This window comes from Tursiops truncatus, chromosome 1 (genome assembly GCF_011762595.2).
Source record: "Tursiops truncatus isolate mTurTru1 chromosome 1, mTurTru1.mat.Y, whole genome shotgun sequence".
Taxonomy (NCBI): domain Eukaryota; kingdom Metazoa; phylum Chordata; class Mammalia; order Artiodactyla; family Delphinidae; genus Tursiops; species Tursiops truncatus.
Genome location: NC_047034.1, coordinates 181,630,990 through 181,646,538, shown reverse-complemented (window position 1 = coordinate 181,646,538; position 15,549 = coordinate 181,630,990). Strand labels below are relative to the sequence as shown.

Genomic DNA, 15,549 nt, shown 5'->3' with positions numbered 1-15,549 from the left:
TCCGCAGACCTGGGTGGCGGCGTCCCTACGGTGCGCGGCCCTTCCCCTTTCCCTTGGATCCCCAGCGCCCGGCGCCAGTGGGGGAGGAGGAGGGAGACCCGGAAGATGCGATGTCTCGGGGAAAGGAAGGCGTCGGGACGCGGAGTCTGCATCTCTGCCCCACACCCCGGTTTCCGTGCGCCCTTGCCCTCGCTCCCAAGCCGGTCGAGGGTCGCCGTCCCATCTCCGCAGCAGCAGGGCCCCGGCGCCCTGCCCGCGATCAGCCCGAGGCAGGCCCCGCCGGGGCCGACAGGGGCGACGCGCGCCAAAAGGCGGCGGGAAGGAGGCGGGGCGGAGCGTGCCCCGGGACCCCGACTCGGACGCGGCCAGCTGGGGGGGCGGAGCGCCGGGCTGCAACCTTGGCCCCAGCCTGGCCCCGCCGCCCAGCGCTCCTCCTGCCAACGGCTGAGCGGCCCGCGCTGCCTTCCCGCCGGCCGGCTACGGAAGGCGCTAACGCCCGCGGCCACCCCTCCCCGCGGCGCCTCCCCTCCCCGCGCCCATATAACCCGCCTCGGCGGCCCGCGCCCGCCCTGCCTCCCCGCCCGCGCCCGCGCCCGCGCCCGCGCCCGCCCAGCTGCACCCGCCTCTCGGCCCGCGCCTGCCTTGCGCCCCCGAAGGGGTTACGCGGCTAAGCCGGGGCGGGCTAGGGCATAGCTTCCTGGGGCTCCGACGGCACCAGGTAGGCAGCGCGGGGACCTGGCGCGAGGGGCTTGGGCGCGGTTGGGCTCCGCCGGCGGGGCCTGAGCTCAGGGCAGCCGGCGCACTGGCTCGCGGCTCTGAAGCTGGGAGGCGGTTAGAGGAGACCGCGTGCACGAACTCGAGAGAGGGTGACATGGAGGCTACCCCGCGTCCGACCAGCTCGTGGGGCGGGGCACGTGGGGCGGCGGGGAGCCCGGGTCGGAGTCCAGCCGGCCAGGAGATGCGGCGTCCTGCCAGCAGTGCGGCGGCCTTTGGGGCCTGGAGCAGCCTCCCTGGGATTCCCAGAGGGCCTGCCTGGGGTTAACTCCTCTCCACCTCCGCTTCAAGGGGACATGGAGAACGCGACCCCGGGGAGAGGCTCATTCGGGGGTGCAGGCGCCTGTTGCTGACGAGCCCCTCCCTGCCGGCCCCCACTCCCTCTGCACCTGCGAGGGCTGTTACCGATCTGGAGGCGTTAGCCGCCCCACTCCTCACAAGGCTGAGTGAAACCCAGGTCTTCCCCTGGACCCGGAAAACTGGGCATGCCCCCTAAGCTGGTCCCAGGGAGCCAGGTTCCAGAGCGGCATCTCTTGGCGGCCCTGAGCTGGCCCGGGTGCCCCACCTGTCTGCTTCCTGAGTCTGTTCCAGCTGGGGAGAGGATGGGTCAGAATGTGGTCCCTGGGCCGCCGGCCTGGCCAGAAGTGACACCTCTTTCCTGGATCCTTTCTCTCCGGATCCTCCTGGCCTCGCACTCACCCTCCTTTTAGGCCCTGGATTGCCGGGTGGGGGGTAGTTGTTATTACCTTCTTACTCAGCTCGTAGTTTTGTCTGCTCCCTAAGTGGATTTGCACAAAGTATGCACGTGTCTACATGAATACCTGGGTGACAGGTAGACCATTGTCAATCAGCAAGGGGCTGGGGGTGGGGGCGGGCGGGGGAGGTGTGCTGTTCATCTCTCACCAGAGGTCATTTGGTCCAAGTATCCTGTGGCCTGTTTATTAAATACTGGACATTTGGGAGCCATCAGCTCAATGGTTTTCTTTTGTTTTGTTTGCTGACGTTGTTGCTGTTTATTTGTATTAACCTTAATAATTAGCTTTGGGGGGAAATGCACTGTATACCAAAAATCCAGCACCCATCTTTCGATTTACTCAGTAAAAGTGTAAAAAGAATTGTCTTGAGAACGAAAAGACAGTATTTAAAAACTTGCCACCTGTGAATGTATGGAGTATGCATGTGATTTTAAAAATAAGACAAAAAGGTGTGCGGGTACCAGAAGCTGTCAGGGTGTCAGCAGGAGGCTACCAGAGGAACGGGCGCAGGAAGCTCAGCCCTGTCTCGAAGTCCTGGTGAAGGTTCTGGAGAACAAATTCCGCAGGGCAGCCCCATGGAAGGGCCAGTATGGTGCAGTGGTTAATCGTGTGGGTGTGGAGGTCAGAATGTTAGGGTTCAAATCCCCTCTTCGCCACTTACAAGTCAGGGACCTTGAGCAAGTTACCTAACCACTCCAAGCCTCAGTTTACCCATTTGTAAAAAAGGGCGGTAATAGCCCCTGCCCCAGAGGATTGAGAGAACAGTAACCAAGATGCCACGTCTAAAGTTCTTAGAATGATGCCTGGCGCCCACACGTGGGCCCCGTAGTGCCGGCTGTTGGTGCTGCGCCAGAGACTGGAGAACCAGAAGTCCTTGGCGAGGTGGAGGGCACAGTTTCCTAGTAGCCAACAGGTCTCCCCTGGGAGCGGGTGGGGGGAACGGAATGGCCGGCAGGGAGGCAGGAATCTGCCTGTGGTTTGGGTGGAGGCTGATGGCCTCTGTCAGGGGTACTGCAGCAAGAATGCCTCCTTTAATAGTTATTTATAGGGTATTACCCACATCCACAAGTGGGATGCAAAGGACACAGCCAAGATGGCGAGGAAAAGGAGAGGCTGAGAATTTGGGGACAGGACCTGGCGGAGGTCCTGCCTGTAGCCAAGGACGGCATTCATCCCAAGATTCTGACCCCAAAAGGGAAATCATTTCGTTGGTGGCTGAAAGGAAGCTGCATGTTCATCTAACTGGGAGACAGTTTCCGGTCACCAAACTCAAGGGGAATTTATCCTCCAGAGACTTGTATAAAAGATATTGCACACAGGTTGAACTTTGGGTTTGCAAAGAAAACTCCAAAAAGCAAAACCCAGAAACATTCTTCAGTTGTGCGTTTCTTCTGTCCAGCCCCCATAAAAGGTAAGGGCACATCCTTATTTTCCAATTTGGGCGTTTCTGTGCGAGTGCTGAGTCAGTGTTTTAACACGAGTCATTTTCTGATGATTTAGTTTCGCACAGCAAAAAGGAAAAAAGAAACCGAGAGGTGTGGTCCCTTGTCACCCCGACCATGCTTCTGTCTGGACGGTAAAGGCCTAACTATGATGGGGATTGTGTCCCCAGGACACTGTGTGACAATTTACCCCTGCAAATTGCTGTCAGGTGATCCCATGTCCTGCCCGGATTTCTAGAACATGGAAAACACATCTGGAGCTAGCAGCATCCATTTGTGTGTAACCAGAACGTACAATGTCTCTTCTGTTTTTAATTTGCCTTAAGTAGGTTACATAGGACGCCGGGACAATCGTTTCTCTGTGTGTAACGCAGAGGAAAATTGATTCTGTACAAGAAAATCTCCCTCTGCTCGTCGGGCTTCAGGTTAAAGACAGCTTTCACCGAAGCCGGCTCTGAGAGTCTGCACCAGTGGGCGTAAACTTTCCATCTGTCCCCACCCTTCGTGTCCACTCTCTGGCTGGGGTATTCCTTTGCAGACCAGACATTTGCTCCTCAAAAGTGCTTTCTTTTCCTGGAGATGCTCCCCCGAATCAGAGACCCAAAGAGAACAAAGCTTCTTCCCAACGGAATCACTGATATTTTCAGTGTGCGTGGCAGCTGCTACGGACATCGCAAAATTTCGTTTGTGCTTGTCACTGAGTTGAAACGAGTCGCCAGACGTGCGGCCTGCGGCCCCACCATCACCATCTCACAAATGTGCTTTTATTCTATTTTTAGTTTGCCTGAGCCACACGGCTTGTGGAATCTTAGTTCCCCGACCAGGGATTGATCCTGCGCCCTCGGCAGTGAAAGCGCGGAGTCCTAACCACTGGACCGCCAGGGAATTCCCCCAAATTTGCTTTAAAATATCATCATAACTGTGTTAGTTTCCTGGGGCTGCCATAGCAGGTGACCACGAACTAGGGGGCTTAAAACAATTTAAAAAAAAAACACATTCTCTCAGGGTCTGGAGTCCAGGAGCCCCAGATCCAGGTGTGGGCAGGGCTGGTTCCCTCTGGAGGCTCTGAGGCGGAATCCGTCTGCGTCTCACTCCAGCTTCCTGGGCTTGTAGACGCAGCACCCCAATCCCTGCCTCCGTGTTCACACGGGCTTCTCTCTGTGTCTGTGTCTCCCCTTTGCTGCCTTTATAAGGACACTTGTCACTGGATTTAGGGCCCACGCTAATCCAGGGTGATCCCATCTTCAGATCTTTATCTTACACATCTGCAAAGGCCCTCATTTCTAAGGCTCTGGGTAGACATATCTTTTGGGGGGGGGTTGCCATTCAACCCACTAGAATAACCATAATTCAGTGTAATTGGTTTCCTTTGTAATTTTTTTTTTTTTTTTTTTTTTTTTTTTTGGCCTGCACCGCGTGGCTTGAGGGATCTCAGTTCCCTGCCCAGGGATCGAACCCGGGCCGCCCACTAGGCCACCAGGGAACTCCCTGAAATATTCTTCTGAGAAGCAGTCCTAAGCCTTCGGGCTGCCCAGGGGCCAGGACACAAAAGGTGAGGAAACGTTCTAAGCCACGTCCCTCTTTGCTCAAAGAGGCACAAGGGACACCCCAGTCTGTTCTAAGCACAGCCAAGGGTGCAGGGGCCGCTCCCCGAGCTTACGGGCTCTTCCTCATGCCACCCCTCCCCACATATCTACAGCCCCTGCACCCTGGAAGGCAGGCTTCAAACCCCAGCACCCCCTCTCCCTGGGGACTGCGTGGGTCACCACAGCCCCCAGAGTAGGGAGGGAGAACAGACACACACACAGCGGCTTTGGGCTATCGGTGCCAGAGAGGCGCTTAGAGGTGGGCAGGCGGGCGGGACGTTCAGCCTGCGGGCGGTGGAGGATTGGGGAGGAGCCTCGGAGGGAACCGGACCCAGGAGAGAGGTCCAGCAGCAGGGAGGGCTCTGCTAGGCTCGGAGAGAGGAGATGGGGGTCCCGAGGCCAGGTCTCAGGGCCGTGGAGTGGACGTTTCGGGCGGCACCAGAGGGTCTGTGGCTGGGACACTCTGTGGACCTTGGACTTGGAATCATGTTCCCCAAAGAGTGAGCCCCGGAACGGACCTGGGAGCTGGGGGGGGCGGGGCCCCCGGAGGGAGAACCGTGCTTCAGCCCCGCCCGCCTCTTCTGTTCTCCCGGTCCGTGTTTTGGGTCCGAGGACGAGTTATAACCATGACAATAGATATTCATACGTGCCCCCTCTGATATACACGCATCCGGGCGCTCACCCCACTTGCAGATGTGAAGCTGAAAAGCTCGGATCAAGTGACTAAATCGGACGCAGGGGCTGGTCTGGCCGCCCACGCCCGGCACACCGAGGACTGAGGGCGCAGCGGGCAGGGCCCTGGGCTGGTGGTCCAGATAGCTGCTCCGCGCCTCGGTCAGGTCCCCAGGCTCTTCGCCCAGGGGGGTGGGGCACACACCTGCCTCCTCGCTGTAGGAGCCCGAGCCGGGGCTCCTCTGAGTGGCCCGTGGGAACACACCTGACAGCCCCGGAGGGCAGACACAAGGTGCCCCGGGAAGGCTGGTCCAGCCCCTCCGTCCCCAACAGGCAGGCACAGAGCACCTGGGCATCACCCATCCTGCCTCTCACCAGCCTGGGTGCAGGGCTCTGGGCGGCAGGGCTGGGCTGGGTGCCCAGGGGTCCCTCCTTTGTGGTCCTGCTCGGGGTGGCTGCACGTGGGAGGGACCTGTCCGTGGTGTGTCCCCGCCCAGCGCCAGCCAGCAGGTCACTCCCTGAGGCCCTGGGTGCCTGTGGGGAGGGGCCGGGGGCTCTAATTGCTCACCCCCTGCTCCGAGGTGCCAGGCCCTGTGGGGCGGGCATCTGGGGAAGCCCCTGGCTAATTGGGCAGGTGGCTTCTCCTGGGGGCAGGGATGCCTGGCTTGCGAGAGGTCCTTCGGAGCGGGCAGAGGAGATCCCTCTCACCCCTCCTGCCTGGTTTCCTGCGATTTTAGACGTGGTTCCTGGGCTGTTTTCTCCGTCAGGGCTGAGACGCGTGGGGAGAAAGTCCCTGGGGTTTCTCTTTGGCAGCCTCCCGGCCTCCGGGCTCACCTGGGCAGTGCCCATTTGCCAGACGGAGGCCGCTTCCACATGTGTGGGGGACAGGCCAGCATGGGGACCAGGAGGGCAGCCCGGGGCCCCGTGTGTTGATGTAGGAGCGGGTGGCTTGAAGAGTGTCTGTCGGCCACGGAGAGGGGTCTCTGCAGAGCCTTTGGGCCTACAGGAGGGAAAGCTGTGCTCGCCGTTTTAGAAGCCTGTGCTTCCCAAGCAGGACACAAATAAACAAATCCAATCACCCTCTCTGCACCAGGCTGCTCCGCACTTAGGGTCCTCGGTCGTTTGCATTATGCGCAATGCAAATTTAGCACAATTCCCCACCAGACCGAAGAAGGGTAGCTACTCATTAGTATGCAGATCAGAGGAGGAACCCCTAGGTATTTACTGCGCTGTGATTTGCAAGGCACTGTAATTAAAGGCCCCTCTCCTTTTTACTCGCACCTCCTCTGCTTCTCTCGCTCAGTGACAACCAACAAAACCCCCCCGTAATTAGGAGAGACTCCATCTTCTTTTTTTTCTTTCGGAGTCAGGCAAGCTGCAACTTGCTCCTGGCTTCTTAGTTTCTGATCAGGGATGCTCCTTGCCTAATTACTTGGCAGTAATGAAGGAGGAGAACACGGGCTGTGAAAGTCTCCCCGAGCCTTTAGAATGAAGCTGCAAATTGAAAACGAGGTATTGGTAAACAGGACGCTAACTGGATTAATGTGAAAATAATGCATTCTGATAAAAATAGCCAAAGAGACAATTGGAAGATTGAGGTCAGTGTAATTCCAAGAACACCGCCTAATCGTCATCTGGTCCACGTGATGTTTGAAAAGGATGAGAATAAGAGTAAGAGTCTACTCTTGACAGTGGAACATGCAGGTTAAAGAAAGTGTAAGAAAGACCCCATGTGAGTAGAGTGTGGGTAGCGCCTGCGATCCTGGCAGGCTGTCTTTTCAGAGTTTTGGGGACTCTCTGGCCAGGGTCATTTTGAGTGGCCAACAGAACCTCAGGTTGCCGACTTCCTCTTTCTTTCCTCTGCTGTCATTAAACCTCTTTCCATTCCGTTTCTCTCCTCCTGACGAATCCACTCTCCCTAGAAGTGATGGCAGCTGTGCCTCCAGGGACAGGAGCCGTGTCTGGGAGAGATGGAGTGGGAGAGATCAGATTGGCCCTGCCTGGACCTTTTGAAATTTTTGCTACTCGACAGCATTTCGTTGACAAAAAAATCCACAGAGGTAAAAAGTGACAGAAGTCACGGCGAGCGTGGCCGACTTTGGAATCAGCCAGCGCAGATCTGCCATGCGACCTGTCAAAAGTCGGCTTTGGTCGATGAGTGGAAAATACCTTCCCCGTAAGGAGAGGATGTGACCAGCTCAGCACTCAGTTGTCCCAGGGAGGGACCCTTATCTGGGTGTCTCGGGGTATAGCCGGGCCCTGGGGCTTATGAAGAATTGGTGTGGCCTCCCCACCTTATGGTCCAAGTTAACCCTGAGCCCCTGATATTTCAGAATTCAGATGAATATTTTTCCATTTTAGAAAAGTAACATAGTATCTGAGTTGTTTGTCTTATAACACTACAAAGGGATCTGATAGGAGCGCTCCACAATCGAGCTCACCCATGTTTCTGCAACGACACACACAGATGTTTACCCTAAACGGCAACAAAGACCACGAAGAGCCTTGTGTCCGTCCGCCCAGTGGCGTGGGCCCCAGACCTAAGGAAAGGCTTTGGGTTTTCTGAGCTTTTTGGATTTCAAAGTTCAGAAAAGGGATGTGGGGCTTCCCTGGTGGCGCAGTGGTTGAGAGTCCGCCTGCCGATGCAGGGGACGCGGGTTCGTGCCCCGGTCCGGGAAGATCCCACATGCCGCGGAGCGGCTGGGCCCGTGAGCCATGGCCGCTGAGCGTGCGCGTCCGGAGCCTGTGCTCCGCAACGGGAGAGGCCACGACAGTGAGAGGCCCGCGTACCGCAAAAAAACAAAAAAAAAAAGAAAAAGAAAAAGAAAAGGGATGTGGAGCAGTATTCTACAGGGGCCTTAACTCTTCATCCATCCATCCATCCATCCTTCCATCACTTGTCATTCATTCCTGAGCGCCCACAGTTTACCAGGCTCTGTTCTGGGGGCTAAGAGCCCACAGCCTTGACCCTCAGTGATATCAGCTTAAAACCAAGATGCCTGCTCCTCAGAGGCCAGGCAGCGAAAGGGGAAGCAGGGCGCTTGCTGGAGCCCAAGCCTCCCCCTGCCGAGGGCCCCTGGGAGCAAGCGTGGCCCAGAGCGTCCTTTGTTCACGGCCACAGGCGGGGACGGGTCTTGAGCACCGGGACCAGGATGGGCTGTGCCCGGAGCTGAGATGGCAGGACCTCTGGGCAGCTTTGGGGCAGCAGCTTTTCCAAGCCCGTCCTGCCAGCATTTGGAAACTAACATGGGCGGCGGGGAGAAGGTTGCGGGACACACAGCAGGTGAGTCAGAAGTTTGGTCAAACTGCTCCTGGAGTCCCCTGCGCCTGCGATGGTGGTTCAGTCCTGAAAAACAAGCGCATCCCAGGAAACACGGGAAGTGCGTTGCGCGGGACGCATCTGAAATGGGTAGTTTAGTCAGATGTTTATTTCCTAATGGGTTTTAGGCCCAGCTGTGCTGTGTGACGTTGGATAGGTTCCTCAGCCTCTCTGTGCACCAGTGGCCTCATCTGTAAAACGGAGATGGCAGTCTTTCTCCTGGGTTGACGTGATGGCTAAATGGTTCGTGTTTGTCAAGTGCCACGTCCAGGGCTCCATGCGTGCGCGGGGAGTCACGTGTCAGGTGGGGCAGCGAGGGTTCACGGAGATCCGGCTACTGTCGACTTTCAGACACATTTTTGGGAACTTATCCTTGTACGGGGAGGGGCTGCTGGGAAAGGTTAAGAGCAGGAGGGAGGTGGGAGGGGTGTGGGGCGGGCCTCGAACGCCCCTCTGCTGCCCCCGCCCCGCAACCACACAGCCGCCACCCTGCAGGGAGCAGGGGTTTCTGCTTAAAGGCGCAGAGCAGTTTTAGCTATAACCCCGCACAGCGGGCCCCCAGGATGTGTCTTGGAATGAAGGACATTTATGGAAGGCAGAAGAATGGCCCCCCAAAGGTCCTGATCCCCAGAACCTGTGACTTACTTCACAGGGAAACGGACGGGATTAAATCCAGGACTGGAGATGGGGGATGACGACCCTGGGGAATCTGGGTGGCCCAGTGTCATCACAAAGTCCCTCTGAGAGGGAGGCCGGAGGGCTGGAGCCAGAGAGAAGATGGGATGGAGGCAGAGGGTGGAGAGCGGCAGTTCAAGATGGGGGGAGGGGCCCGGAGCCGAGGAATGCAGGCGGCTTCTAGAAGCTGAAGAAGCAAGGACACAGATGTTGTCCTGGAGTCTCCAGAAGGGACAACCCCGCCAGCACCTTGACTTCAGTCTCATAAAACTCTCTCTTTTTGGACTCCGACTCCTGAGCCACAGAACTGTGCGAGAATGAACAGATGCCGCGCGGCCATCTGTTCTGGCTGCAGAAGGGAAGTGAAAGGAGCTGGTAGCTGCAAGGCTCCCGCCGTCCTCTCCGTGGTGATGAGCAGAGGCCTTGCCCTGGTGCTCACACCTGGGCTGACCCTGGGTTCCGGCCTCGGCAAGGAGGAGCTTTCTAGTCGTGCCTCATGTTGGGAGAAGGGGTACGAAATACTGGTTGAACTCCTTGTTGAATGCCCTACCCAGAACTGATGGCCAGAGGTCCAGCTGTGACCGTCACTCAAGGGTCACCCACCCATCTTTGGTCTCTGACATCCTTGTTTCTGCTGAGGAAGAGCAGAGTTTGTCACCCGTCCCAGTCCTGAGGGTGGGGCCCCAGCCTCCCGGAACTCAGGACTTTCCTGTCTCCATGGGGGAGGGGGAGGGGAGGGGGGAAGGGTGGGCCAGGAGGTCACCCCACCGGAGCTCAGGATGGTGAGATGCATCCGTCTCGGCTTGAGAATGGGCAGTAGGGGCTTGGCTTCAACGAAGACCTGCCCACTGTGGCCATCAGCTGGCTGGGGGTGGCTGGCAGAGCCCGGGGTGGGGGCAGGGGGAGCCTTGGCATCCCTCTGGCTTCTCCGCCTCTTTTGCCAGGACCAGGAAACACCTGCCTCCCCCCAGTACTCACTCTCGCTGTGTGGTCATAACGCCTCACGGCTGCACGGGTGTGTGTGACGTCCCGGAAGGGCGAGGGCTTTGGCTCCCGTGCTGGCCGTGTCTTCAGTCACCGCCTTTCTGTCCAGCCCAGGGCTGCTATTCTGCAAAAGCGTCTTACACCCCAGGGGTTTCTCCTCAGACTTAATGCGGCACTAATGCCCGTTCCAGGGGCCCCGGGAAATGGGAAGATCCCTGCAAATGATGCTTCCCAAATTTGTGTTACGTGAGACTGTATCCGTTTCCTACGGCTGCTGTAACAAATTACCACAAACTCAGTGGCTTACAGCACCACGGACTTGTTTTCCTCTGTTCTGGGGGCCAGATGGCTGAGATCAGTCTCACTGGACTGAAGTCCGGGTGCTGGCGGGGCTGCCTCCTTCCGGAGGCTCCAGGGCAGAATCTGTTTCTTGCCTTTTCTGGCTTCTAGAGGCGCCCGCGTTCCTTGGCTCGCGGCCCCGTTCTCCCTCTGCAGAGCCACAGCTCAGCACCTTCTCTCCTCCCCAGCGTCCTGCCTGCCTCTGTGAGGACCCTTGCTGGTGACCCTGGGCCCACCCAGATAACCTAGGGGCTGCCATCTCCAGGTCCTTAATCCCACCTGCAATGTCCCCCTTACCGTGTCCGCCCAGAGCTGGGCTAAGCCTTCTGCGCTGCTGCCCGCCGTGGGGGAGGGAAGGGACAGTGTGTATGACATGGATTAGTCTGCCAAACCTGTGTCCTCCAAGTTCTTCTGGCCAGCAGTTAAAAACAGGTCCTGGAAATTCAGAATGTGGTATTGTGGCTGTGTATTCTGTTGAATTATCTGAATTTACTCTGTGTGTGTGTGTGTGTGTGTGTGTGTGTTGGTAGGAGAGAAGGAGCTGAATATCAGCAATTTCATGGTTGGACCTGATGTCGACATAGATGGGTCCTTGTCCGTTTGAAGCACCTACTGATGTACCACAGGTGAAATGATAGAATTTGTAGAATTGGCTTTGGCTGGTGGACAGACTGATGTTGGGGCCAGGGGACAGATCAGTGGATTCATTGCACCAGTCTCTCTGCTTCTGAGTGTGTTTCTGAGTTTCGACAAAGAGGAGGAGAAGAAAAGGACACAGACACAGTGGAGTCGGCGGCTCCCCTCCGGCTTCCATGCCTCCAGCTCTACTCCCCGCGGGCGGGGCTGCCTCTGGGTCACTGTGCAGAGGGCGTGGCATCCATCCGGAGCAGGGGACACAGGCTGGCCGCTGGCCCCAGGGCTCCTGGCCACGCTCCGCCCCGTCTGCCCCGAGGCTCCAGGCCCGCCACGCTGCTTCCAGGGCTCCAAAGTCATCGCCTAGGCGACCGGGACGCTGCCGCCACCGCCTGCCTAGCCGAGGGCCTCCCAGCTGTCCCCCTCCTCACAGACCCTCCAGGGCCCAGGCTCCGCCAAGGTAGGCTTGGCTCGGGCTGGCCCTCCTCTTTCAGGTGCCAGTTGGGGCTCCCTGGGGCCACCCAGGGGTGCAGAGGCCCCTCCCTACTGGCTCCCACCCGGCGCTTGGAAACAGGGTGTCCTGGGGGCAGCGGTGGCAGATGGGCCATAGCGGGGAGGCCATGCCTGTGGGTCCCCTGATGGGACTCGGGCAAGCTGGAGAAGCCACTGCTGTGTGGCACTGCCATCTGCCCCCAGGGGGGTGCGGGGCAATTTGCATGGCCCGGGGGTGGGGGGGGTGGAACAGAAGTCACTCTGGTGCTGCCGCCCCATGGACCCACCGGAACTCTCTCCACTTCCTGCCAAAGAGGCCCTGCCCTGGCCACATGGCCAGGCTTGTCCCGGCTGGGGGCCACCATTCCTCAGCCCCGCGGGGCCAGCCCAGAACGGCTTTCCCCGGCTCGCTCACCCACCGGGGGCCCCGGAGCCCGCCCTGGCCACCCTGGCCCTCACCCGGCTGCCTCCCAGGCATCACTGAGACCTGGGCAGCAGGAGACGGCTCCCTGTGCTGCCCGCCGGCCACTGCAGTCCCACCTACGCGGCGGGGCGCCCAGGGAGCCTCTGGGGCCACATACTTGAGCGGAGGGGCTGGGGTGGGGGATTCACCGTGATGAAGGCAGAGTGTGTGCATGTGCAGGTGTGTGTACACGTGTGTGCCTGCACGTGTGCGTGTGCAGGTGTGTGTACATGTGTGTGCCTGTGCGCGTGCAGGTGTGTGCACACGTGTGTGCCTGCACGTGTGCGTGTGCAGGTGTGTACACACGTGTGTGCCCGCACGTGTGCGTGTGCAGGTGTGTACACACGTGTGTGCCCGCACGTGTGCGTGTGTGTCGATGGTGCTGGCAGGGGCTGGACGCCAGTGGCTGGTTCAGGAAGTAGCCTCTGGAGCTTGAGTGGAAAGGGGGATGAGGGTTTGACTGACACAACTGATAGCAGATTTCCAAACGGCTCCAGAGGTCAGACAGGAGCCGCGTTTGCACCCCAAGACACCCCGGGAGTCCTGCTAGAGGCTTCTGTGTAGGTCAGCCCTGCATGGTGGGTGTGACTTCCCTCTTCTCCGGATGAGAAGACAGAGGCCTGACCGTGCACGCAGCTGGAGGGTGGCTGAAGGCGCCTGAGTCTACAGCCAGTTGAGGGCTGAGCTCAGAAGTGCATTAACCCGACGTGGATCGGCTTGGCAGGGGGGGTCCTCATCCCTTCCTGCCCCCTCTTGCGTCCCTGCGGCCCATGCCCCCACCGCCTCACCAGGACCCAGCCGAGGCCTGCCTCGCTGACCACCAGCCTCTGGGTTCGCCAAGCCCACGATGTGCCCCGCGGGTGACCTTCCTCACCCAAATCCCACTGCATCCCTCTGGGAGCCGAGCCCCCCTCTTCGCTCCCCGAGGCCCACGGCTGCAGGTCCAGCGCCCTTCCTGTGGCCAAGGCCTCTGGGCATCCTGTCCCCTCTCCAGCCCACCTGGCTATTCCTGCCGCCCCCTGACCTGAAGGGCCGTCAGGGCCTGTCCTGGGCTGAGCTCTGCCGCATCGGTGCCCCTTCTCCCAGCTTGTGAAACCGAAAATGACAATCATGTGGACCTTCATTTACCCTTGGGCTGACCCTGGGCCTGTCCACACCGCTCAGGGTGCCCTTCACACTGGGGGGGGAAAGGCTGGTTCTCTTCTCTGCCTCCCAAGAGAGGCCCCCGGAGGGTGGGGCTGCCTGGTGGGAAGGGGTTAAGTGGATCCTCACCAGAGTTGGGCTCAAATCCAGCCTTGGCACTTCTGAGCTGAGTGGCCCTGGGCAAGCGGTCCCCTCGCTCTGCGCTTCTGTAAGAACATCTGGAACGTGGGACGCAGCAGTACCTTTGTCTCGGGGTTACTTTGAAGACTGAAATCAAGGAATACAGAGGACTCCAGGCTGGGGTTGGCACTGCGTGAGCACACGATAGATGCTGGGTGTCGTTATCGGAAAGAGCCCCAGGCCCAGGGGATGGGATGGGGGCACGTGGGAGATACGGAGGCGGGCGGCACAGAGGTGGCTCTCTGGGACAGATGTTCCTGGAGTGAGTGAGCGATGGATGGACCAATGCCATGGCAACTTGGCTGAAGTCACGTCAGAGGTCAGCTGACTTCAGAACCAGAGAGGAGTGGAACTCATGAGTCAGATGGAGTTCGGAAAAAAAAATCACGGCCCCGATGGACGGGGCGGGGGCGGGGAGCTGAGTGGGGATGGGTAGAGAGTTCAGGAAATTAGTGCGTCCTGGGCCCATAGTGAGGACCCCAGGGTAGGAGGCAAGGAGTCTACACAGGGCGGGGACACAGCTGAGTGGGTTCCCTTCAAGGAATGTGGAGGAGTCTGGAGAAGGGTGGCCAGGCGGGGCCAATGGTTTGGGAATGACCGTGCAGAGCATGGTTGAAGGAGCACAGATGCTTGTCCGGGGAAGAGAAGATTCTGGAGGACAGAGCATGGCGCACTGGCATGTAGAGGTGGGACCCTCAAGAGGGGAGGAGGGGAGCCTTGGAGGAGACGGACGGAAACGGCAGGGGTGCCTGGCAGCCGGGTGGGTGAGAGTGTTACCGAAAGCGGGGTCTGGCTGCTCGCCGCTCAAAAGCCAAAAAAGGGCCAGGCCGGTGGAAAGGAGAGGTTGCTTTATTTCGGAGCAAGGGCTCCATGTCCTCCGAATCCCCCAAGGGCTGACTCCCACCCACCGCCCCCAACTGACAACCGGGGCTGAGAGCTTTTGTAGACGGAGGGAGGGGCTCCCTGCAGAAACAGCACAGTCAGCTCTGACGGCCACCTTGCAATTGGTCATGTGGTGGTCTGACCAGCGTCATCCTGATTGATTTAAGCACAGCTAGTCTTCAGTTCCGGGGTCAGTTCGTTCCCATTTCTTTGAGGCCAGTTCTGTCTGTTTGTGTTTTTGTCTTGGCTGCACTGCACGGCATGCGGGATCTTAGCTCCCCAAACAGGGATCGAACCTGTGCCCCCTGTAGTGGCATCGCGGAGGCTTAACCACTGGACCGCCAGGGAGTTCCCTGAGGCCGGTTCTCAGAGTTATGACACCTTATGTCATAGCTACAGTCTGTCATCGTGTAGTTGACTTCTTCCACCGGGTGGGGGGGTACAGGGGTGGGGCGTATGGCCTCACCTACATCTGGCCACTGTTGGTCCATCCGCTGAGGCAGAAGCGGGGAGCCTGGCTGAGAGGCTGCTGCCCTTACGGGGGCGGGGGTGGGGGGCTGAGGGGATCTGGGACTAGGGTGGCCTTGTGGGTGGGACTGCCGGATTCTAGATCCCTGTGGAGGCGGGGTTGGAGGTGGGCAGTGAGACGGAGAAGTCCAGGATGTGCCCAGCCACTCCTCTGTCCAATCCTGGCCACCCTTGGCGCTCACTTGGAACGCGCCATGGCTGAAAGCTCAGACACCTGCTCTACCGTCAAGCGTCTCTTCCTCTCCAGCCTCATGAGGCTCCCAGCCCTGCAGCTGCCCGCCTCCTGGGTCCCCTTCCTGTGCCCCATGCTGGTCTGAACCTCCCTCACCGACACCCTCACTTCTGCTCTCACTCCTCCAGTCAGGCCCCCCCAACAGGTGGCTGGGTGCTGCCGTGGAAGCCTCCCCACATGGTGACGCAGGTGGGATCGCGGCATCTCCAAGCTCAGGGGCACTGTGCCAGCTTCCGGCCCCAGTAGGAATCCATTATTTTGCCTCTAGCGGGTGGGTTGTCTCTTACCCCTGGGTTTCTGCTGCCATGGAGTGCTGGGTCCCACTCATCCTTCTGCAGGTGCCTCGGTCTTAGAGAGACCACTGATGGGGAGGTCCCTGCAGCTGAACCAGGGACAGACCTGGCCTCTGCCCTCTGCTGCCCCTGGGACCAGGGCAGGTTTATTCTTCTT

General features: G+C 59.0%; 1 protein-coding gene across 7 annotated transcripts in view; it reads left to right on the top strand.

Moving 5' to 3' along the window:
- Nucleotides 1–566: 566 nt before the first annotated feature.
- TP73 (tumor protein p73) overlaps nucleotides 567–15,549 on the top strand; it is a 69,296-nt gene continuing 54,313 nt past the window's right edge. For 2 of the 7 annotated variants that reach the window (XM_033844552.2, XM_033844554.2), the window contains exon 1: nucleotides 573–718. The gene's annotated coding sequence lies outside the window, so the exon portion shown is untranslated. Of the gene's footprint in view, nucleotides 719–15,549 lie in introns of all 7 variants that reach the window. The other 5 variants (XM_073797090.1, XM_033844588.2, XM_033844578.2 and 2 more) reach the window with 5 other exon arrangements.